General features: G+C 39.8%; 1 non-coding gene across 1 annotated transcript; it reads left to right on the forward strand.

The window, feature by feature from the left end:
- The first annotated feature begins 16942 nt into the window (after positions 1 to 16942).
- On the forward strand, positions 16943 to 17126 carry LOC125147651 (U2 spliceosomal RNA). The gene has a single exon (XR_007145250.1). It is a non-coding gene; the product is annotated as a U2 spliceosomal RNA (small nuclear RNA).
- The last annotated feature ends 7340 nt before the right edge of the window (positions 17127 to 24466 follow it).

Consider the following 24466-nt stretch of genomic DNA (forward strand, 5'->3'; position numbering starts at 1 on the left):
CAGGTATTTCCTGAGCAACTTGTATGTGTCAGTCATTGTAATGGGTCAAATGGGTCAACGGGGATATAGCAGAGTACAAAACAAGTTCGTGCTTTGTGGAATTTACATTCCAGAAAGATAAATAATGAGCAGAATAAAGAATCATAACGTATGTTAGAAAGTAACAAGTGCTATGAAAAAAATGAAAAAATGAGAGCAACGTCAGGGGTGTGCCGAGTATGTGAACGATATAAAATCAAGCAGCCGGGGTGGGCTATACTGAGAAGCAGAATTTGAGCACAAATTTAAGAGCTGGGAAGAGCTCGCCAAGGGGGAGTTGTTATTTTTTTTCAATTGAGATATAAGTGGCGTATGACATAGTATTAGTGTTAAGGGTCTGACATGATGATTTGGCCTAGGTTATCTTTTGACCACCATTACCCATTTAGCCCACCCTCTGCCCCTGCCTCTGCTAACCCCTGATCTGTTTTTTATATCTATGAGTTTTTTTTTTAATTTCTCATAGATTTCACATATAAGTGTGGTCATAGGATGTTGGGCTTTTCCTGATGGATTTTTCATAGCATCGTGCCACCAGGGTCCATCCATGATGTCAAAAATTGGCAGGATTTCATTCTGCTTATGGATGATTAACATTCTGTTGAATATGTATGCCCTATTTTCTTTACTCATGCATCCATCCCTAGATACTTCAGTTGTTTTCATGTCTTGACTGTTGTACATGGCAGTAAAATGGGGGTGCTGATATTTAAGGCAGCAATTTCATTTCCTTTGAATAAATACAGGTAGAATTACTGGATCAAATGGTAGTTCTACTTCTGGTTTTTTGAGGCACGTCCACACTGTGTTCCATGGTGGGTACACCAATTTACATCCTCTCTGATGGGGCACAAGTATTCCTTTTTCTGCACACCATGGCAAAAGGAATCATTTCTTACCCTTCTGATAATAGCCATTATAACAGAGGTGAGGTGATATTGTGGTTTTGATTTGGATTTTCCGTGTTGTTGAGCACCTGTAGGTCTTGCATGGAAAAAGATGTATTCGGGTCCTCTGCCCATTTTTTAATTAGAATTTTTCCCATTGAGTTGGTTGTGCTGTTTATACGTTGGATAGTAGCACCTTATTAGAGAGATGATTTACAACTATTTTCTTCCAAAGTTGTTTTTTTTTAAATTTTGTTGATGGTGTATTTAGACTGCACAGAAGCTCTTTAGCTTGATACAGTCCTACGTGTTTATTTTACTTCAGTTGCCTTTGCTTTTGATGTCAGATCCAAAATACAACAACAAGACTGTGTCAAAGAGCTTAACTCCTATGTTTTCTTCCATGAGTTTCATGGATTCAGGTGTCACATTTAAATGTTTAATTTATTTTGAGTTGACATTTGGGGGCTCCTGGATGACTCAGCTAAGTGTCTGACTCTTGATTTCGGTTCAGGATGTGATCCTAGGGTCATGGGATCGAGTCCCATGTCGGGCTCTTTGCTGAGAATCTTAAGCCAACTTAAGATTCTGTCTCTTTCTCTCTCTCTCTCCTCCTTCTCCCTTTGCTCCCCCCGCCCTGCTCTCTCTCTCTCACAATAAAATTTAATTATATATATATAGGGGAGGGGCAGAGAGAGAATGGGGGAGAAAGAGAATCCCAAGCAGTTTCCACACCATCAGTGCAGAGCCCGATACAAGACTCAAACTCACAAACCATGAGACCATAACCTGAGCCAAAGTTGGATGCTTAACCAACTGAGCCACTGAGGAGCCTGAAATAAAATACTTTGAGTTGATCTTTGTATATTGTGGAAAATAGTGGTCCATTTTCATCCAGGCTATTGATATGGCTGTTGAGTTTTGCCAACACCATTTATTAAGTAGACTGCCCTTTTCCCATCTATGTGTCTTTCTCTGACTGACTTCACTTAGCATGATGCCAACAAGGTCCATCCATGTTGTCACAATTGGCAGGATTTCCTTCTTTTTATGGCTGAATAGTATTCTGTTGCATATATATGCCACATTTTCTTTGTCCATTCATCCATCAATGGATATTTTGGTATCTTCTTGGCTCCTTTGTCATAAGTTAATTGACCATATATGCATGGACTTATTCGTGGCTTTATATTCAGTTGCATTGACCTGTGTCACAGTTTTTATGCCAATACTCTACTGTGTAGATGACCATAACATCTGTAATAGAGTTTGAAATCAAGAAGTGTGATGCCTCCAGCTTTGTTCTTCTTTCTCAAGATTTCTGTGACTAATTGGGGTCTTTTATTCCATACAAATGGTAGAATTGTGTTTGTATATGTGGAAAATACCATTGGAATTGCCTTAAATTTGTAGATTGTTTTGGATAGTACAGACATTTAAACAGTACTGAGTATTCCAGTTCCAGGATGTATTTAAACATTTGTTTGTGTCTTCTTCAGTTTAATTCATCAGTGTTACAGTTTTCAGTGTATGGATGTTTTATCTCCTTGGTGAAATTTAGTCCTTGGTATTTTGTCTTTTTATGTAATTGTAAAGGAGAATTTTTTTTCTTAATCTCTCTTTCTGATACTTCATTATTAGTTTAGAGAAATATCAGTGATTTTTGTATATTGATTTTCTATCCTGAAAAATTACTGAATTCACTTATTCTAATAGATTTTGGGTAGAATTTTTAGGGCTTTCTATATGTAATATGTGATCTGTCACTAATGACAGATTTTGCTTTCCCCTTTATGATTTGGCTACCTTTTATTTTCCTTCCCTAATTACTCTGACTAGGACTGCTAGTACTATGTTGAGAAAATAGTAAGAGTGAGTATCCTTGTGTTCTTCCTGATCTGAGAGTAAAAGCTTTCAGCTTTTCATTAGTGACTCTGATGCTTTCCTTACATGACCTTTATTATGTTGAGTGATGTTGAGACTTTTGGTAATGAAAGGGTGTTGAATTTTGTCAAATGCTTTTTCTGCATCTATGCATCTAATGAAAGGGTGTTGAATTTTGTCAAATGCTTTTTCTGATCGTATGATTTTTACTTTTAATTTTGTTAATGTGTTGCATCATATTGGTTTGCAGACCTAGAGCCATCCTTCCAACAGTGGAATATGTCTCATTTGATCATGGTGTATGAACTTTTTTTTTTTTAATGTTTATTTATTTTTGACAGAGAGAGAGAGACAGAGCATGAGTGGGGGAGGGGCAGAGAGAGAGGGAGACAACAGAATCTGAAGCAGGCTCCGGGCTCCAAGCTGTCAGCACAGAGCCTGACGGGGGCTTGAACCCACAGACCACGAGATCGTGACCTGAGCCAAAGTCGGACGCTCAACCGACTGACCCACCCAGGAGCCCCAGAACTTTTTAATGTATTGTTGAATTCAGTTTGTTAATGTATTGTTGAGGATTTTTGCGTTCCTGTTTATTAGGGATATTAGTCTATAATTTTCTTATATTCTCCTTGTCTGGTTTTGGTCTAAGGGGATGTTTCCTGAAAGGAGTGCCTGCATGAGGGACAATTAAAGACTGTAGGCTGGAAGCATCCTTGTGTTGAAGGGACAACAAAGTGTGCCTAGAGCAAAGTGAGTCGAGGCAGTAGCGAGAGAGAGGGGATCAGAAAAGTAACAGGGGACCTTTCTTTTTTTTCTTCTTTTTTTGGATGGGTGTTGGAGACCACATAAAGGACTTTGGTTTTTCCTTGGAGTTAAATGGAGAGCTAATGCAGTGAACTGAGTTAAAGGGTATGCCATTAAAAGGAGTTGAAATGAAAACTCTGAAACAGAAAAATTTTCTGACGTTGAACTATTTAGGATATAAACGTAAAATTCCAATGCAGAATACAGGTGCACTTGTCTTTAGGAAAATCACTGATACCAAATGCCTGAAATCACATCAATGCAAACCTTGACTGTAATAATTCCCCCATGTTTAACTGAGGGGTTAAGTTCTAGTTAATCTTTTGTTAGAAAATATCAATTTTATAAACCAGATAGTAGAACTTCTAATAGTCTTGTATACATGCTTACAGTTGGCAGGAAATTTTGAGAGTTTAATATGCAATATTGCTAAGGTAACTGGTCAAGTCTTCTAAAGACTAGAAAGAATAAAAATACTTGTATTTATAGATTGTATTAGATATTTCACAATTTGTAAACTGCTTTTCATAATAAGTAGTAAATGTTATCTGACTATTTATGACACAAATCCCCAAGATTGAAGGTGTATAGCCGAGGCATTAGTTTCATAGAACAATTCATGTCTGTGTATGCTATTTCTGCTGTTTTTAATTCAGTTCAATTCTACTCTATATTTGTTGTGATCTCTGGCTTTAATATATATATTTTTCTTTTTTTCTGGAGTGATACCTTGCTGGGTCATTCATGACCTGCGGACCCCTCTCTGATCTTTCCATTACATTCAGCTCTAAGAAAATACATGTACAAACTTATAATCAAATACGAATGACTGTCAATTCAAATGTTGCCTTTCTTGGAACACTCTCCAGGAGAAGAGTGGAGGTTTGCCTGGAAAAATATCAGACAGATTCTGGGCAAAGGCAAACTGGTGAACATCGTGTTGGCCCGGAAACCTTTGCGTGCATGGGGAGAGGTCTGACCCTGAAGGCAATAAGTGCGGGTGCCATGGGCCAGCTGAATCGAAGCTTCTGCCTTCAAAGAAACTGCGACTACCTCTGTTCCTCAGGCAACTGAGGGCCAGCTAACCTCATTTCTGAGGTGATACCTCAGATCATAGGAGGTCCCAGCAACCAGGGAAAGAATAGTTCTTAGGAAAATAAAAGCAGCTCCCCCTAACTGAGCACTTGTCCTGCACTTACACAGCTACACAAGCTCTAAGGTCCTACATTTCCAATTCTGCAGGAGTTTCCCAAGATTTAGAGCAAATTCCAGAGTCCGAATACCGGTTTTCAATTTTGAACTAGATCTCCTACGTACTAATTGTCCAGTACATTCTACTAGCGTAATTAAATTTTCCTGCGAGTCTCGTAATGCCAAATAAAGTAAACGGCCCAAAAGAATATGGGACATTTTTGTGTTTTCAAAGTCAGCTGGTCATAACAGTGTGTAGGAGAGCTGCTTAAATACTGTGATGTGAATCTATACCAAAAACCATAAAAAGCACATTATGATTTATAAGCATGAACCTAGGGAACTGCTCCTTAAAAGTCCTAAGGTATCCACTTGCGATGTTAGCTGTGTAACTTGGAATTTAGTCCACCCCTCTGAACCTCAGTTTACTCACTTGAGGAAAAAAAAAATAGTGGTTGTATTTTCATTGTCATTCGGTTCAAAATATTTAGAATTTTTTCCTACAAGTTTTGTTTTCAATACTTATTCATAAGTCTGTTTAAATTGCAGATATTTGGAGTTTCCCTAGTTATCTGACTGATGATTTTTAATTTAATATTGGTGTGGCCAAAGAGAATGGCCCATATCATTTCAGTTTTTTTTTTTAATTTTTTTTTTCAACGTTTATTTATTTTTGGGACAGAGAGAGACAGAGCATGAACGGGCGAGGGGCAGAGAGAGAGGGAGACACAGAGTCGGAAACAGGCTCCAGGCTCTGAGCCATCAGCCCAGAGCCCGACACGGGGCTCGAACTCACAGACCGCGAGATCGTGACCTGGCTGAAGTCGGACGCTTAACTGACTGCGCCACCCAGGCGCCCCTCATTTCAGTTTTTTAAATACATCGATGCTTGTTTTATGACAGTACATACTCTTTTATAGTGCACAAGGTAGATTACATTCACCATATGAATGTGCAATGAAAATATTTATTTTGCAGTTGTCAGATATTATGTCCCTTAAATGCCAGTTAGATCCGGGTGGTTAATAGTGTTGTTCTGACCATGCATGTCTGTCATGGTCAGATTATTTTTGCCAACATGTTCTACCAATTGCTACTGTTAAGTGAGTGTGTAATTGCTTATTTCTCCTTTAATTTTGTCCATTTCTGCTTCATGTATTTCAAAGTTATATTATTAGGTGCATACATTTATAATTTTTATTTCTTTTTGTTGAATTATCCTTCTTACCATTACGGAGTATCCCTCCTTAGTAATACTAGTTTCCTTGAAGTTTGCATTATAGTAACTCAACAGTTTTTATGCTTCTTGTGTTATATATCCTTTTCTTTCAAGATATTTTCCTTCTTAAAAATTTTTTTTAAATGTTTATTCTTGAGAGAGACAGAGAGAGAGAGAAAGGGCGACAAAGCATGAATGAGGGAAGGGCAGTGAGAGAGGGAGACACAGAGTCCGAAGCAGACTCCAGGCTCCAAGCCATCAGCAGGGAGCCCGATGTGGGGCTCAAACTCATGAACCATGAGATCATGACCTGAGCTGAAGTTGGATGCTTAACTGACTGAACCAGCTAGATGCCCCACTATCAATTTATTTTCAATTTGTCTATCTTGTAGAAAGCATGTAATCAAGCCATCTTTTTTTTTTTTTCTTAATTTTAGTTTTTTAGGAAGAGTTCCAGAAGAATCGGTATTAATTCTTCTTTAAATGTTTGGTCGAATTCTCCAGGGCAGCCATATATTTCTGGCATTTTTTGTGCTGGGAGGTTTTTGATAATTGATCAACCTCTACTTATTATTGTTCTGTGCAGATTTTCTATTTCTTCCTGACTCAGTCTCGGTAGGTTGTGTGTTTCCAGGATTTTATCCATCTTTTTCTAGGGTGTCTAATTTGCTGGCATAGAATTGTTCATCATAGTCTCTTAAGATCATGTTTCTATACTATCAGTTATAGTGTCTCCTCGTTCCTTTCTGATTTTATTTGAGTTTTATCTCTTCCTTCTTAGTTTAGCTAAAGGTTTGTCAGTTTTGTTTATCTCTTGGAAAGACCAGCTCTTAGTTTCATTGATTTTTTTCCCCCTTTTATTTTTACTGTCTCTATTTCATTTATTTCTACTCTGATCTTTATTATTTCCTTCCTTTTTCTAACTTTGGACTTAGTTTGTTCTTCTTTTTCTTTTTTTTTTTTTTTTTTTTTAAATTTTTTTTTTTCAACGTTTATTTATTTTGGGGACAGAGAGAGACAGAGCATGAACGGGGGAGGGGCAGAGAGAGAGGGAGATACAGAATCGGAAACAGGCTCCAGGCTCTGAGCCATCAACCCAGAGCCCGACGCGGGGCTCGAACTCACGGGCCGCGAGATCGTGACCTGGCTGAAGTCGGACGCCTAACCGACTGCGCCACCCAGGCGCCCCTGTTCTTCTTTTTCTAGTTCTTTGTGGTATAGAGTTAGGTTGTTTTTCTAGGATCTCTCAAATTTCTTAGTATATACCTTCATCACTGTAAACTTTTTTCCCAGAACTGCTTTTGCAGCATCGTATAGATTTTGGTATGTTTCCATTTTTAATGTTTTGAGACATTTAAAAATTTTCCTTTCTAGGGGCGCCTGGGTGGCGCAGTCGGTTAAGCGTCCGACTTCAGCCAGGTCACGATCTCACGGTCTGTGAGTTCGAGCCCCGCGTCAGGCTCTGGGCTGATGGCTCAGAGCCTGGAGCCTGTTTCCGATTCTGTGTCTCCCTCTCTCTCTGCCCCTCCCCCGTTCATGCTCTGTCTCTCTCTGTCCCAAAAATAAATAAACGTTGAAAAATTTTCCTTTCTCTTTTGCCCTGCTGGTTGTTAAGCCTGTTGCTTCATTTTTAGATTCAAATCTTAATGTTTTCACCCATGCTGATAATCTCTGCCTTTGGTTGTGGTGTTTAGACCCATACCATTTACTGTGATTATTGTTATGATAGGAATTTGGTCTGAAACTTGATTACCTATCGGCCGTTTGTCTTTACTGTTATATGTTCTCGTGTCTATCCTTTGGGCCTGCATTTAGATGTTTTCATTATTTTTGTATTCCACTTAAAAATATCTGTTGGCTTTTGGCTATCCTTTGTGTGTGGGGGTTTTTGTTTTGTTTTGTGTTTGTGTTTTTTTGGAGTTGTTGTAGTGGTTATAACATATATGACGAACTTACCACAATCTACTTAGGGTTAATCTTGTATCCATGGAAAATATAAACAGTTAATAATAACAACAGTACCTTTATCACCACCCTTAATATTGTCATATATATTACTTTCATTTATATTGGAAACGCCACTAATGCCCAGATATCAGACCTTTATTTTCTTTTACCTCCCATTGCTTTTCCTACAAGTAACTTTTTTCACTTACTGGCTGTGTGTAATTTCATTCTATTTCTCTGTGTAGTATGCATATTTTTATACAAAAACATCATGATGGTGAACAGAAGTAAGCCAGAGGAGAATATTAACAGGTGATATAGATAGCGGGCAGGGAGCCAGACGATGTAGGGCTTTGTAGTCCATTGTAAGGATTGTGGCATTTAAGGTGGGAGAAATGAGACTTGACAAGTTCTCAGCTGAAGGATTGGCAAAATCCCATAAAAATGCTGCTATGTCAACAATAAACTGTGGGGCACCTGGGTGGCTCAGTGGGTTGGGCATCCAACTTCAGTTCAGGTCATGATCTCAAGTTCGTGGGTTCGAGCCCCGCGTAGGACTCTGCACTGACAGCTCAGAGATGGAGGCTGCTTTGGGTTCTGTATCTCCCTCTCTCTGTGTCTCTCCTCTGCTTGCACTGTGTTTCTCTTTGTCTCCTGTTAACAAACAAACAAACAAACAAACAATTAAATAAACTGTAATAGCTTAAGGGTAGAAGCAGGGAGGCCGCATAGCATGTAGGTGCAATGATCCAGGCAAGAGATATTGGTGTCTCAAATCAGGATGTGGCGACTACTGTTTGAATTGCTTACAGATTTTGTTAGTAATGCCAATAAGATTTTCAGATGGGTTGGATGTGGAACATGAAAAAAAGAGAAAAGTTAGGAAGGACTCTCAGATTTTTGATTTCTGAAGTGGAAAATTTGGAGTTGTCATTCAGAGAGAAGGGAAAACAATCAGATGCAGTTGTTTCGGGGGGGGGGAGAAATTGAGTTCACTTATGGAGATGTCATAAATGCAATTCACTTATGGTCGATGTAACTCATGAAAGGGTTTTGGACAGAAGATAGACGTTTGGAAATTACCCCTTAGAGATGGTATATAAAGGGATGAGATGGATGAATTTCCTTGCATGGAACAAGTATAAATAGAAAAGAGAATAAGAAAAAAAAAACAAACCTGAGCTCCAGCATCTTGCTATAATTAAAGATCTAGAGGAAAAGGAAGAAAGTAAGGGATTTGGGAGGAATAACTATTTAAAGAGAAAGAGAATGAAGGATGTGTATTGTCTGGAAGACAGGTGAACCAAATCTCTGAAGGAAGTGAAATGAATGTTCTCGGTCAAATGCTACTGATAGGTCAAATCAAATGACACGAGACTAGACCTTTGGGTTTAGCTGCCTGGAATTGATGTCCTTGATGAGAGTCATTTTGGTGCAGATGTAATGGCAAGAGGGAAGTCAGAGTGGTATATGATTAAGAATGGATGGGGAAAAAGAAAAAAAAAAGGAAGACGGGGAAATTGGAGGCAAGGTGTAGAGATAATCTTTCCAAGTAGATTTGCTGAAAAAAGGAGGAAAGAAATGGCAAGATGGTGATAGCTAATGGGTAAAGCGAGGTCATGAGACGATTTATTTCTTTATTTTTACAATTTTTATTTACTTTAAAATTTATTTGGGAGAGCGTGAGCAAGAGAGAGGGGCAGAGGGAGAGGGCGAGAAAATCTTAAGTAGGCTCCATGCTGAGCATGGAACCCAATGCATGGCTGTGTCCCATGACCCTGGGATCATGACCTGAGTTGAAATGAAGAGTCAGACACTCAAGTGACTGGGCCCCCCAAGGGCCCCAAGAGAAAGCATTTTTTTTCTTTAAATGGAAGGGATGAGGGTGTACTGGTATGCTGATGGGTATGATCAAAGAGAGAAGGGAATGCTGATCAGGAAAGGAAAAGAGTCACAGTTTCTTGACCAATGTCCTTGAGTATGTTCATCAACACAGAGAGATTGGGTAAAGTTGAGTGCATGGAGAGATTGTTTTGCTAAAAAGTTAGCAAGCAGAAGTTGTGGGGTTAGATGCTGACAGTTAGTTGATGTGGTTGGTAGAGGATGGGAATATTGTCTTCTGACTGCTTCTGCTTCCTTGGTGAAGTGAAGCCAGATCATGATCTGCAAATGAATGTTGAGGAAGAGGATTTGAGCTTTTGATTGAGTGAGAACTTAAAAAAACATCGTCCAGGAGAGTCAGTGGACACTAGTAGTGTTTTATTTCTTCTGAGTGTTTGGAAATTCTAGCAATGTATGTTTTTGTGTGGCCTTTTTATATTCATCTTGGGGGCCCTTGGTGGGCCCTTTTAATCTGAAAAACTATTTGTTTCTTTTACTTCAGGCACAAAGAACATCATGAACAAGTTCAGAGAGCTCCATTAAGAAGAATCCTTATGCAACAGAATGTCGGAGTGATAGTTTAGTGAAAGGATAGTAAGTTTCTTCAGTAGATGAGAAAGTTTTAAACATTAGTAAGCTCACGTGTTGACTAGCATGTTTTAGGAAACATATTTGCTTTGTACCAAGTCCTTCACATGGAGTTGACTTTCCCCATTTCACCATCCCGTGGTGTGTCTAAAAGCCAGGCATGTATATTAAAAATTTTTTTTGATGTTTATTTATTTTTGAGAGAGAGAGAGAGAGAGAGACACAGTGCTAGTGGGGGAGGCACAGAGAGAGGGAGACACAGAATCTGAAGCAGGCTCCAGGCTCTGAGCTGTCAGCACAGAGACTGATGCGGGCTTGAGCCCACAAACAGTGAGATCATGACCTGAGTCAAAGTTGGATGCTCAACCGACTGAGCCCCCAGGCACCCCCAGGCATGTGTATTAAATAGTAGCTTGCTTGAGTATTCGTTCTTTTTACCTCCTGTTCTCCTGTTAATTGCGCTGAGAAGTTGCTTCTTCAAACTCAGCCTTCTTGCTTTGGATTTCTCCCTCTGGATTCCTATATTTAGGAATCTCTTTGAATTATTAACTAGTGTTTGGCTCTCAGCTTTGCCTCTCCTTCATGACAATATCCCTGTATCTTTGAGTGGTCCCGTTCCTTCACTGGGCATTTGCTTTGTGTGACTATCTACCAGAGACCATAGTTTCTGGACCTTAGTCCCTTTCTACCAACCCACAAAACAAATCACAGGGAAATAAAAGAGGTGAGATCTTTAGGTAGAAGTCTAAAGTGGGTTAGGATAAAAAGACAGACTGAAAGCTAGGAGAATATGCTATAGCTAGGTCCCTGGTGAATAAAGTAGTAAGGAGGTTCCAAACTAGGGCAGTACAGATTTTATTCTTCAACAGTTGTGTTGTGACAAACATTACTCAAAAGGTGGCATTTCTCGTATATGCTTGGGACCACTTTATTTCATTAAGAGTATACGTTGAGTATATTGAAATCGCTCATTAAGTTAGCAGTAACTTTTCAGAAAATGGAGATACCACATAGAAACACATAGAAACACAATTGGGTCCAAATTGTCCTCGATGTCTTTAGCTGGGTCCAGGATGTTACCTTATGCTATTACCACTCAAATGTGCATCACAATCATGCCAAAGATACATAGACTTTGGAGAATACTTTTCAATTCTTAATTCATTTTCCGTTAAGATCTGATCTTCTTGGGGCACCTGGGTGGCTCAGTTGGTTAAGGGTCCAACTTCAGCTCAGGTCATGATCTCACAGTTCCAGAGTTCGAGCCCCGCATCAGCCTCTGTGCTGACAGCTCAGAGCCTGGAACCTGCTTCAGATTCTGTGTCTCCCTCTGTCTGCCCCTCCCCCACTCACGTTCCGTCTCTCTCTCTCTGTCTCTCAAAAATGAATAAACATTAATTTTTTTTTTAAGATCTGATTTTCTCTTCACAGTAGAAAGTTACAGGTACATTGTCACAGCAGACACCTGTGTGCAGTATTTAGAATGAAAACTGTATTTATCTTCTATAATGAATGTTAGATTGATAGTTGCTGTCTCAGCTAGCAGACGTCAATTCAGATGGGATTTACTTAATAAGGAATTCATTGCAGAGATAATTTATTGTAGAAAGTATATTGTAGAATTTGACACAGGGATGCTAGGAGTTTCTACTAAGTCACCAAATACTCAGGGGACTTTCAGTGTGTTCCTTGTTCACACAAAAGGCATCTCCTACAAAGGCAGATAGTGACAAGATCAGATGGGGCTTACCTTTGGGTAAAAATCATTACTATTTGAAAGGATAACTTCTGCTTGTCTACACAAAGGTAAAATGCTTTTATGATTGACTGAACTTTGACTTCATATTCTCGGGTTTTGCTATCCGAAACCCATTCGTTACCTTTACTTGGTGGGTTCTGCCCAGGTTTACGGCGTTAAGCCGCGACAGAACTGCCTGTTTCTGACCCCCACTCTAGACTTTGAAGGGGAAATGGTGGCTTGTTGGAGGTCTGCCTCTGCTCAAATTATTGACATATTGCTTGGTAATTCATTTGGTTTTGTGCAGGTATAACTTCTAGTATATTTGCACACATCACTCCTTTGTTACCATTTCTACCTTTGCTTTGTCCACATAGGTCCACAGACTTGGACATGGGCCAGTTTTTCTAGACAATTTCATGTCAGTTCAACCCCAGAGTGTCTGTTCTCTGGAGAAAACTCTAGAGCAACAATCTCATACATTTTCATTCAATTTATTCTTTGAATGTTAGGAAAGGAACTGAGCAATCATGGCCCTGATATTTCAGTGGCTAAACTTGTTATTTTGGAAGCAGCCTTATGATTTAAATAGAACTGAACACATCGACCTTTGCACCCCTGCCCTGATTTTCTTACACAGCGTTCTTCTCATGAATGGCTCCAGAGTGTCCTCTGGGTACCCTGCCTGGCAGGAGAATGGGTCCTTTTGATCACACAATTGATTCCCAGGGTCTCCTCACACACTGACAATTTTTACTAATCAAATTAACATACGGTCCATCACCCTAGTGGAAAATATTTCTCATTTAGAAGGAATTACTAAACCATGCTAAAAATAGGTGTCACAAATACTATAGTATGCTCGCATTATGTGCCATGGTAAAATCTGCCATAGGGCACAGAGAGATCCTTGGAGGGCCAGAAACACATGGGATATGAAGGATTTCTTAAGCTAGAGAAGAAAAGCAATAAGATGGAGGGGAAAGCCAAAGGGAAAGTGATCAGTGTCCCCTCTTGAACATCTTCACTGCTGAGAGACACCCTCCAGTTTCGATTTTTATTGGGATCTTGACACATTAGCCTGACAATGGGTCTGACCTACTTAACGGTGTACAAAAATGGACAAAGTGACCAAGAGAAAAAGGTGGGGAAGCTTCTATCTGTTATATCTAAATATTCTCTCGATTGAGCTTCTATTAGGTGTCCCGCAAAGCACTGAGTCACTTTACGGGTGCTGTCTTATTTAATTTTATCTATAGCTCCATGATCAAATGAGGAACCAAGAATAGCTATTTAGAGACTTAAAACATTGTGAGAAGAAATGCACTGTGATGAATGGGACTTTTTAAAAAGACACTAGCGGGCATGGTTGGTGCAAGTGTAAGAACTCATGGTGATCATTTAGGAAGAGAAAAACAGACACATCTACTAGATACAGCTTACCAGATTAAGTGTCCCTAGGATGGAGGAGGGTTGTGACTGACTTTCTGTCATCTGGAAACCGTAGCATTGGGTTTCATGACTTCTTCCTGTTCCTCTGGTCCCTCAGGTGCACAACTGTCCATGTAACCAGTTCTACAATTTGTTCTGGGGACTTTAAAAAATGTGTCTCAAGAAAAGCAATTCAGAACGTCAAGACCAAGACCCAGAACTGTTGGGGCAGTAACTTAAAATGTCTTCTAGCCTCTTCCCCTCTTTCCACCCAGTGAGTTCTTAGTTATGCCAGTAGGGCAAATGTTCCATGCAAAGAGATGTGGAAAAGACAGGGCGTGACACGCCCTGTGTTTCTCAGTGCCTTTACTGATAACAAGAATGACCTGGAGAGTTTTGCTTCTATTCTGGTGAAATGTTTGTTTGAAGCATGTCTTTAAAAGCAGGTGGGGTTGCATGCTTGTTAGCTCTCAAATGGGTGGTTGAGTTGTTCGCAGATAAACTCTCTTAAACCAGCTTTTTCCCTCTTGGACTTCCCAGCCCTCTTCTCTGGCAAAATGCACCAACACAAAACGTCACAGTCTTAACCCTGATCTTCGTTCTTCGTTTTCTTATACCATTTAATAGCTTTTGGATTCATTGTCACTGATAGACCTCAGATTCTACCTGTGATTGATTATTAATATAATATATTGAAGATTTTTTCCCCATGGATGGTACATGAGTTTAATAAGACACTATCCCTAACAAGTACCTCAAGACTCAATCCTGGGCAAAAATATTACACTGTTGCTCTACCCTGCAGAACTGGAAATTTTGAACAGCTGGATTTGTTTGTCCCGAATGTTCCATGTTGTGTCTTGGAGTCAAACATAGTGTCAGAAAAGTTATTAAGAACTTCACCTGTTCTTAATGCCAGGGCCAGTTGGAAGCTGACAGGATTTTCAGCTCTAATGTCTTTGCCAGGTTTGAAAAAGCAATTTAATAGTGCCTGGGACCTCTTTATGAATGTGTGGTTCCCCACTGCTTTTGAAGAGTGGCTCTTGCCCCTGAATCTTTGAACAATCACCAAAGAAGACATTGCACGAGGGGGGTGGAAATGGTGCATATTAACTGTGACAATCGTGCACAATCCAAGATGAATGGTTCTTTCTCCTCTCCCCTCATCCCTGGTGATTAGAAATAAATTTGTTAGGTATGTCTAGGAGACTAATTACATCATCATGAGGAATATCCCAGTGGGGAGATCTTTTCTTTTCGGATCAAAAGGATGGCCAGCGGCTACTGTGTTCAATCCAGTAATCTGCAGGAGATAGTGCTGGGGATGGCCAAGCGGCTCCGCTCCTCGGGAACATCTGCTCACAGAAAATGATGGGAAATTAACCATGTATTGGGGAGGCAGCTGTAAAGCATACAGCAAACGGGAATGAGGGAAGCACTCACCAGGTCAGAGGAGATAAAATGGGAAAGGAGCTTATGAAAGGTGGAGGCCGGGTGCAATAAGAAGAATCTTGATTTATTAGAGAAGCATTTTATTTATTATTATTAATATTATTATCATTATTATTACTATTAAGAGAGAGAGCAAGGTGGGGAGGGGCAGAGAGGGAGGGAGAGAGAAATCCCTAGCAGGCTCTGCACTGTTAGCACAGAGTCCCATGGGGGGCTTGAACTCATGAACTGAGATGGTGACCTGAGCTGAAACCAAGAGTTGGACACTCAACTGACTGAGCCACCCAGGCACCCCAGAGAACAGCATTGAGAGGAAGGAATCCTGAATGTTAAGTATTAGCTCTGATCCTTATAGACGGTTTCTTGTCTCAAGAGTCTTCTCCAGATTGTTAGGAAGATTACGTAAGTTAAATATGAAACACTGGATCTTGTTTTCATAGAGTGATACCCGATCTCATTATTTTTTTTTGAAAATTTTTTTTAACATTTACCTATTTTTGAGAAACAGAGGGAGGCAGAACATGAGCAGGGGAGGGGGAGAGAGAAAGAGAGGAGATACAGAATCCAAAGCAGGCTCCAGGCTCTGAGCTGTTTGTTAGCACAGAGCCCAACGTGGGGCTCGAACTCAGGAACTGCAAGACCATGACCTGAGCTGAAGTCGGACACTCAACCAACAGAGCCACCTAGGCACCCCATACTCGATCTCATTATTGATATTTCAGCTGACAGCCACTCATTTTTCTTACACTTAGAATGTGGCATGCAATTGATGGGCATATTGGTCTCAGGTTAGAGCCCATGGAACTCCCAACCAGGCCCGGAATGCCAGGAACAGTCAATACTCAGTCAATTTCAGTGACAGTGGAGAGATGTTTTTATCCAAAATATATATGGTAAAATAATAGTACACAATTCTTAAAATGTTCAGAGAAAGTCAGATTCTAAAATAAAAATGTTTATGAAATAAAGCTTTGAGTCCTATACCTTTTCATGACCTGGGAGAGACTACAGATCGTCTAGTTCAATATCCACAATTGACAGAGGGAGAGAAAGGCCAAAAAGTTCTAGTGACTGGTTGTATGGTGTGGTAGAGAATCCTGGGCATAAATCAAAGATATTTGCTCCCCTTCCACAAGGTGAAGCAATTGCCAGAAAGTGACAGCGCAGGGATAGACCTTCCCCGGCTCTTTCAGAAAGGTGGGGCCATTCACCCACATCTTGGCAGGAGAATGTGAGCGACAATGATGTCAATCTGTTGAGAGACAAAGGAGGGGTAAGAAGCTGGTGTGCCTGTATTCCTTCCCTCGTCCATGGACTGGGATTCTGTGCCATGGATAGCTCTGGAAGCCTTACGTTGAAGATGACACAACCATCTTTGGGCCCCTGGATGATTGTGTGTAAGGAAGACTTTCACTCTTTCTACCCTGAACTTTCTTTTCCAGTAATTGGTATTTCTGAGCAAGACCCAGATTTCTTTGGTGTTAAGCCAGGGTTTCTTTATTGCAGCAGTTGGCTTTACCTTAATGATGTGGAACTTTTCATAATTTACCTCTACAAGGACTATTTTTTTCCACCTTGTACCCAAGTAGAAAACATGCCACTAGCCATCTAAGCCTTACCTTACTTTTTTTGTTTTTAATTTTTAAATGTTTTTTTATTTATTTTTGAGACAGAGACAGAGTATGAGCAGGGGAGGGGCAGAGAGAGAGGGGGAGACCCAGAATCTGAAGCAGGCTCCAGACACTGAGGTGTCAGCACAGAACTCAACGCGGGGCTCAAACTCACGGACTGTGAGATCATGACCTGAGCTGAAGTCAGATGCTCAACTGACTGAGCCACCCAGGCGCCCAAGCCTTACCTTACTTTTAAACACGTTTTTGGATTGCTTCTCGGCCTTTTGGCTAAGATCAAGTATAGTATCTGTTCTTACCAGTTTAAACACACTTTTGGAGGTAAGTACTTCAAGGAGAGAGAAAGTCTTTCAGAAATAGGGAATCAGTAGCGTCTGGATAAGCCATATTTTGCATGTCAGCTCCTGAATAATTAGATTAATAATTAACCCCCCACTGTATGATTGTTTTCTTCTTCTATAAGAACAAAAGTTGAAGGGAAATTTTTACCAGCATTATGGCATTTATTTGCATTTATTTAGTGTGGTTGTTTTTACCACCTGTATGCATATTTATTTCTAGATGGATTGAGAATCAAGGCAAAGCCAAAGGCAAGTTTCAGTGTAGTCAAACTGGTAATCACATGTGCTTAACGGCTCAGGAGGCAGATTGTCTAGGGGTAAATCCTGAAGATAACCCCTGTCAGCTCTGCCATGTGGGGATATTACACCTCATTTCTGTGGCCTCAGTTGCCTTACCTATAAAATAAGATTGTGATGGTCCATATTTGATAGAGCTGTTAAAATGGTGAGATGAAAAAAAAAATCTGTAAATTGCCCCACATAGGACCATACTCAACAGATACTGTCTTGGGGCAGAAAACAAAGAGGGAACACCCTATTTGATTAATGACTTTTGTTAAGGCATCCGATATGAAAAGCCAAGAATTGTGAGAACAAGTGTAGGAGGCTTCCAGAAGCTGACCTACATGTTGATAATGTTTTCGTTCTTCGAACATCAAGGTGGGGGTCTGTAAGCTGTAATGCAAGTAAGAAACCATCAACTGCTTACCATCAGCATGTTGTAAGGTGCATAAGTGGATTTAATAGGTGTTATGCTCCTTTGGCTTAGCTCCATGATTTCCCATAGTGACTAAATGAGATAAAGTATGGAAAAGATTCTTCATTAGCTGTAATGTTCTATTACAAATGCATCCATTTGTTTCCGCATTTGCTATAGGTGTATCAAGTGTTGATCAGATACCCTACACTTGGTTAAGGACTGGCATGGTACTTGAACGTGTACCATGATGTAGTCATAGGTTCTGCCACCAAGCAACATCAAGTCTAGTGACAGATGACAGACAAGTACATGAAGCTTTATAATCAAATGTGCCATCGTGCAGGGATCTACAGAGCAGTACGGAAATAGGAGAAAGTGACAAATGATGTTATTGTTGTTGAAATACCCTTTCCTTCCTCTTTAGAAGAATCCACAATCTAAAATTTCCTTCAATGAGATTTCAAGGTCAGGATGGGGAGATTATCATATCTTGCTAAAATTATTAATAATGGAAGGACGCCTGGGTAGTCCAGGCATGGTCTCTTGATTTGAGCTCAAGTCATGGTCTCACAGTTTGTGGGATTGAGCCCCATGTCAGGGATTCTCTCTCTCCCTCTCCCCTGCTCTCTCCCTCTCAAAATAAATAAATAAACATTAAAAAAATTAATGCTTGCAGCATAATACAAAATCTGCATTTCCCGAATATTATAGTTTATTACCTAAGCTAAAATACTGGTTTGGGTTTGACTTTGGTCGATACTTACCCCATGTGGCTCCGTTACTTGGCTGTCATTACAAAATGTCCATTTTTAACATCATAGTGACAAATAGCTGTTACATAAGCTTGGACTTTATCTTTTGAATTTTGCTATGGGTAGACTACGTTCGTTGTACGTCAGGTTGGGAATTCATGGAGGAATCTGTGAGAGCCCAGGTTTACTGTCCTCCAAAGAAAGCTGTTAGAATTCCTTCAGATCTTCATGTGACAGTGGCCTCCCTTTTCCTGACCTCTTGTCATTGGGGCAAACTCTCACTGCTAGGCCAAAGACAAGGTCTTCAGAACAAACCCAGAGATACACAGCCACAAAGGTCCATGGGCAGAACAAGTTGGGGACAGAGCAGAGAGGATTTTCCAAGGAAACATGGTCTTTCCTGTTGACCAGTCGTCAACCATATGCCTAGAGCATATGACGAATGACACTGTGATCGTGGATGCATTTGAAGGATGATGTGCTAGCAATACAGTTTTAAGTTTTAATCTAGTAACTTTTTTGTTACACAAGTAATGCATGCCTGTTGTGGCAAACAACTCTAGATGAACAAAAACATAAAAATTACCTATTTTCTACCTCTAGTGGTTTCTAGGTACTTTCTTTGCATATATGATAAAACCTTGGATTGCCAGTAACTTGTTCTGCAAGTGTTTAGCAAGATAAGCAAACATTTTTTTTATAGGTTTTTAATGTTTATTTATTTTTGAAAGAGAGAGAGACAGAGTTTGAGTAGGGGAGGGGCAGAGAGAGACAGAGACACAGATTCTGAAGCAGGCTCTAGGCTCTGAGCTGTCAGCAGAGGTCATATCCTGAGCCATTGTTGGATGCTTCACCAACTGAGCCACTCAGGTGCCCCGACAAGCAAACATTTCTAATAAATTTTAACTTGATAAACAAGCCACGTCTCGCAATATGAGTAGTGCCTGATGCTGAATGTCACATGATCACAACTGAGCCAATGGTTCTTGAAATTCACTTTTATATACAAGTGCTTGGGATTATAAGCATGTTTCTGGAAATAATTATGCTCTCAAATCAAGGTTTACTCTACACATACATATTATTCATGTTGTATTGTAACCCTCACATTATTGCGAACATTGAGGAAATATCTAGAACTAGAATATTCTTGGAAATGATCGCAATGCCCCTAGTATATTTGATATTCTATGATACTTTTGCTATATCTTATATCAAAGAAGACTTTGAATAAACTTTGGGGGGAGGGGGCGATTTATGCATATCACTCTTCACCGAATACTCTGCAGCCCTGTTGTACAGTGGAAAGAACATGAGTTTTGGAATAGGACAGAAATGGCTAAAATTTGAGTTTTTACACTTGGTGGTTGTGTGATCTCGGCAAATTAAATAGGTTTAATCACATGAAACTGCCAACATCTCATCCTTTTTGACTGAAAAATGGTGATTTCCTCTGGTTCAGTCTGAATCTTCAACTCTCTGAGTATAGCTTCCTTAACTATTAAATGTAAAATGCTACTATCTAACAGAATTGATGTTGGAATTAAATCAGATAATATTTATTTTTTTCATATTACTTATTTAACTTTATTATTTTTTTAATATGAAATTTTTGTCAAATTGGTTTCCATACAACACCCAGTGTTCATCCCAACAGGTGCCCTCCTCAATGCCCATCACCTACTTTCCCCTCCCTCCCACCCCCATCAACCTTCAGTTTATTCTGTTTTGAAGAGTCTCTTATGGTTTGGCTCCCTCCCTCTCTTACTTTTTTTATTTTCCTTCCCATCCCCTATGGTCTTTTGTTAAGTTTCTCAGGATCCACATAAGAGTGAAAACATATAGTAAAATCAGATAATATTTGTAAAATACCTAGTGTATGGTAGATGTTTGACAAATATTAATCCCTTACCCTGACATTTCCACTGGGAATACACAATACCCTTAGGGGATGTGTGAGTGTGGATCCTCACAGAAGCAAAGGCCAAGATGGATTAAAGGGGCAAGAAATTTGTTGGGAGGAATGATTTTCAGGGAGAAAGGGGATCGATTCAGGAAAGGCCAGGGAAACTGTCAGACTGTGTTGGAGGTCTGGTCTTGACTGAAGGGGAAAGAGAAGAAGGCAAGGTTGGGGTCAAGTGTCTTAGACCACTGTACAGTTCTGAGGGAAGTCTGTCAAGGCTATCAGCAAAGGGGAGTCCTGTGTCACACAGGCACCGGGTTGCCTTGATCTCTCTACTAGGGTCAATTGTTCCCTGGAGGCAGCAATGTTCCCTGGAGCACAGAAACCGGTGGGATTCTCAGAGGGTAGCTCCTGGAGCTTCCCCGGCAGAAATCAGAGGGGCACGTTCTTCTGGCCACCATTTGTGAATTCCAGACATTAACCAGTGCAGTGTGTTCCTCCTTATTTTTAGCAAGATTGAAATTAGAATTTGGGAATGATCAGGATTTGGAAAATGGATAATTTAAATTTTTTCAGCATTATTTATGGCATCTCGTCAATATTTGCCTCCACATTCCCCTCACAGTGAAATCCGGACTGACTTGACTCTGGCCCTGTTCTTGGTCACGACTTGGATCCCTTGTCTTTTGGCTTCTCTTCCCCTTTACATTCTTGGAGCTTTCTAGGCCCTGAAGAATGACACTGGGATTTTAATAATCATTGATTAGCAGTCTCTTTTTATTTTGGTTTTGTTTTTCGTTCTTTTTATTGAGATTATAGGAGTTCTGATGTAACATAAACATAATTTTGTCTCTGAGTAAGAGAATCCCAGAGACAGAAAATAGAAAAGCTGATTGGGTTAATACCCAGGGACCAGAGTCATCACGACTCTCCAATTACTGCCAGTGATATTACCGCCTGTAGTTAGGATAATGATGTTGTAGTTTTTGAAGTATTAATAAGCTGATGAGATAGTATGATGCCTCAGGATAGAGTCTCTGGCTTGATTTATTTATTTATTTATGTGTTTATTTATTTAGGGGTGTTCTATAAAGACAGAGGAGGAAACTGTAAAGAGTGATACAGTATTTTAGTGTTAGGCTGTTAGGAGATACTATAATGTCATTTTTCCAGTTAAGAAAAATCACATGGTAATGTCACATAATCAGGACCAGAGGTGATTGACAAACCTGTCAGGCATACACATTTTTCCAGCTTCTCTAGAGATTTCGTACATTTCGGCAGTTATTGTAATTGCGTTAGAGTTTATTCTTCGCAAAGCCATCAAAGTCAATGAGCTAATATCAAAGTTTATATTAACAACTCAAAATAGTTCCAACTTTTAAATTGTTGACATGGAAACACATCTTTCTTCACCTTATCAGAACTCTGCACATGTGCCTATGTGGACTGGGTCCTGGATTAATCAGAAATGTACTATTCGATCATGCCTTCAAGTCAGCAAGAGTTACGAAGAGAAAATTATTATTCATATATTCTGTGTATCTACAGAAAACAATCAGTCTAATGGTGTTGTCATGTTGGCTGTTTTTCGGTCCTGTTTTATTAAACTGGTAAAATCCTCAACACAACCTGAATTTTTCCAGCCCCAGCCCCAGAGTAATTAACAGATGTTTACTTTGAAAAAGAAGTACAAACCCTATTTCTCTGTCAATGTTCCATTTAAAAGGTGAATATATTTTGTGCATGTAGTGTGCAGCACTAAGAAGCAAATATGAGGGAGAAACTATATTCTGAACTGCAGACTCTTAAACCATGTTAGAAAAAGACCATGGAGGGATTTGGGTTAACCATGTAGCTTCAGGAACATAAATGTCTGAACTTCTTTGGCTCAGACAATGGCTGAGAACAATGGCTCCTTGTGCTTTTTTTTTTTTTTCCTCCTTCAAATTGCCTAATTGTTTTCGTCTTCATTTCATTTGAGTTCAGTTGACACACAGTGTTCCATCACTTTCAGGTGTACATGCGGCTGTTTAGTGTCGCCGTACAAAGCTATTACGATATTGATGATGTTCCCTGTGTTGTGCCTTTCATTGCTGTGACTGACTCATCTCAGACCTGGAAGCCTGTGTCTCCCACTCCCCTTCACTCATTTTGTCCACATCCCCCCAACCCTCCTAGTCTGTCACCCATCAGTTTTTTTTCCTGTATCCTTGTGCTTTATTTGAACCATTAGACCAATCATTTGGGACCGGGGGAATTTGTTAACCTGGGTAGCAGCTTGGCCGTGATGGCCAGAGTGAGGATCCTCATGCTGTTGTGCAACTGTACTTCTCACCTGGGTTGCTGCATTAGGATTTGTTTTTTGTGCAATGTTTGGGAAAGTGTTTGGTGGAACCGTTGGGCTATTTTCTGGATACCAGGAGAGGAAGGTAGGACACCTTATTCAGAAGGAGGTGGGCAGGTCAAGGGATGAGTAACCAGTTCACATATATAAAAATCCATTTTGGAGATTTCTTCCTCACTGTCCCTAGGTGGATATGAAATTTAAAACCGAGTGGAGGAAACTCCTGGCATACTTCCCTGGGATGTAACGTAATTCATATTGCCCCCTTTGTAGATCTTCAGACATTTTCAACATTAGACCCACTGTGATTCTACTCTAAGAACCTCATCTTCTTTAGAATAGAATGTAATTTTCCTTTTTCTGAATTCATAAGGCCATCAGAGGATAAGGATTATGACTGACACTCTAAGTCAGTGAATAAAAGGAAAAGGTGGATAATTTTACACATGACCCTAAGTAGGGGTGTGGTCAAGGATAATCAATTTGAGCCTCACAATAAAGGATATAGGGTCTGTGAGTTAATTGATAAATCCCTTTGGGTTTCAACCTTTATAAATGAAAAGCTGTCTCCCCCTACGTTGTTAGCATATAGGTCCATAGTCAGTAGCTTATTCACATATCCATCCATCCATCCATCCATCCATCCATCCACTCATTCATTCAACCAACACATATTTATGAAGCATTTGTCATATGTCAGGCACTGTGCTTGATTTGGGGACACAACAATTCCTGCTTTGTTGGATTATAGATGTTCATGGCACGGGTTATAGGGCCAAGAGAGTATTGAATATCTATCTCTTTTAACTCTATTGCCAGGTCTTAGAAAACAAGGTACATGTGTCCTCAGTGCCTAGCCTAGGGCTATGCATTGCAAAATGGTATGTTGACTTGGATACACCTGGAGTATTTTTCCTTTGATTTAGAGCATGTAAAGTCTCTTTATTTAGATTCTTGCTAGTAGTAATAAGACAATCAATGATATGGTAGTTGGCATAGATCACACTTTCCCTGTCACATTCCATCAACTCCTGAACACATCCACAGAGCCGGTGGCTAATCCAGAATTGATTCCTCATAAGCTTTTCTGTGTGGGCCCAAAGAGTCAAATAAAGCCATGCTCTCCCCTCAGGTGTATAGCAGCTGGAACAAATCCGAGTTGTTATTGTCAACTCTGATAATAGCTCACCGACTTTAATTAATTAAATCAAGAATAAATCCCCATACAGTTATCTTGACTCCAATGTCATTGATTAAATTTTGGGGGGAAAGGGTGGAAGTATCCCATTTTAGACGTCTTATTCATGGCATCTACATGATGAACTTCATCATAGTTGGTCCTTTCTGGTCAATTTCTTATTTTTGTTGTAAAAATTACTTTATGCCAACAAAAAGATGGCTATCTGATTTTATTTCACGGGGTAGAACTGAGGAAGGGAAAAATGTAAATAATCAAAATCAAAAGTCCACATGTTTTTATGTGACTCTCTGCATTATTCTATGTTAGCCATGATTTTTTTTTTTTAAAGACATCATTGTGGCACAAATAAAAGACATAGATGAAATGCCAAGTTGCAAACTTGGTTTAAGAATTCAGATATGTTTATAATATTAGTAGCTATCTTCTGGAAACTTATACTTAATGGAACCAAATACCTGGTCTTCAAGGATTCCCTAAAGGTCAGAGTCTCCGCTGTCCTTGGACAAAAGGTGCTGGTGCAAAAAATTCAC

The sequence above is a fragment of the Prionailurus viverrinus genome, chromosome A1, assembly GCF_022837055.1.
Source record: "Prionailurus viverrinus isolate Anna chromosome A1, UM_Priviv_1.0, whole genome shotgun sequence".
NCBI classification, from domain to species: Eukaryota; Metazoa; Chordata; class Mammalia; order Carnivora; family Felidae; genus Prionailurus; species Prionailurus viverrinus.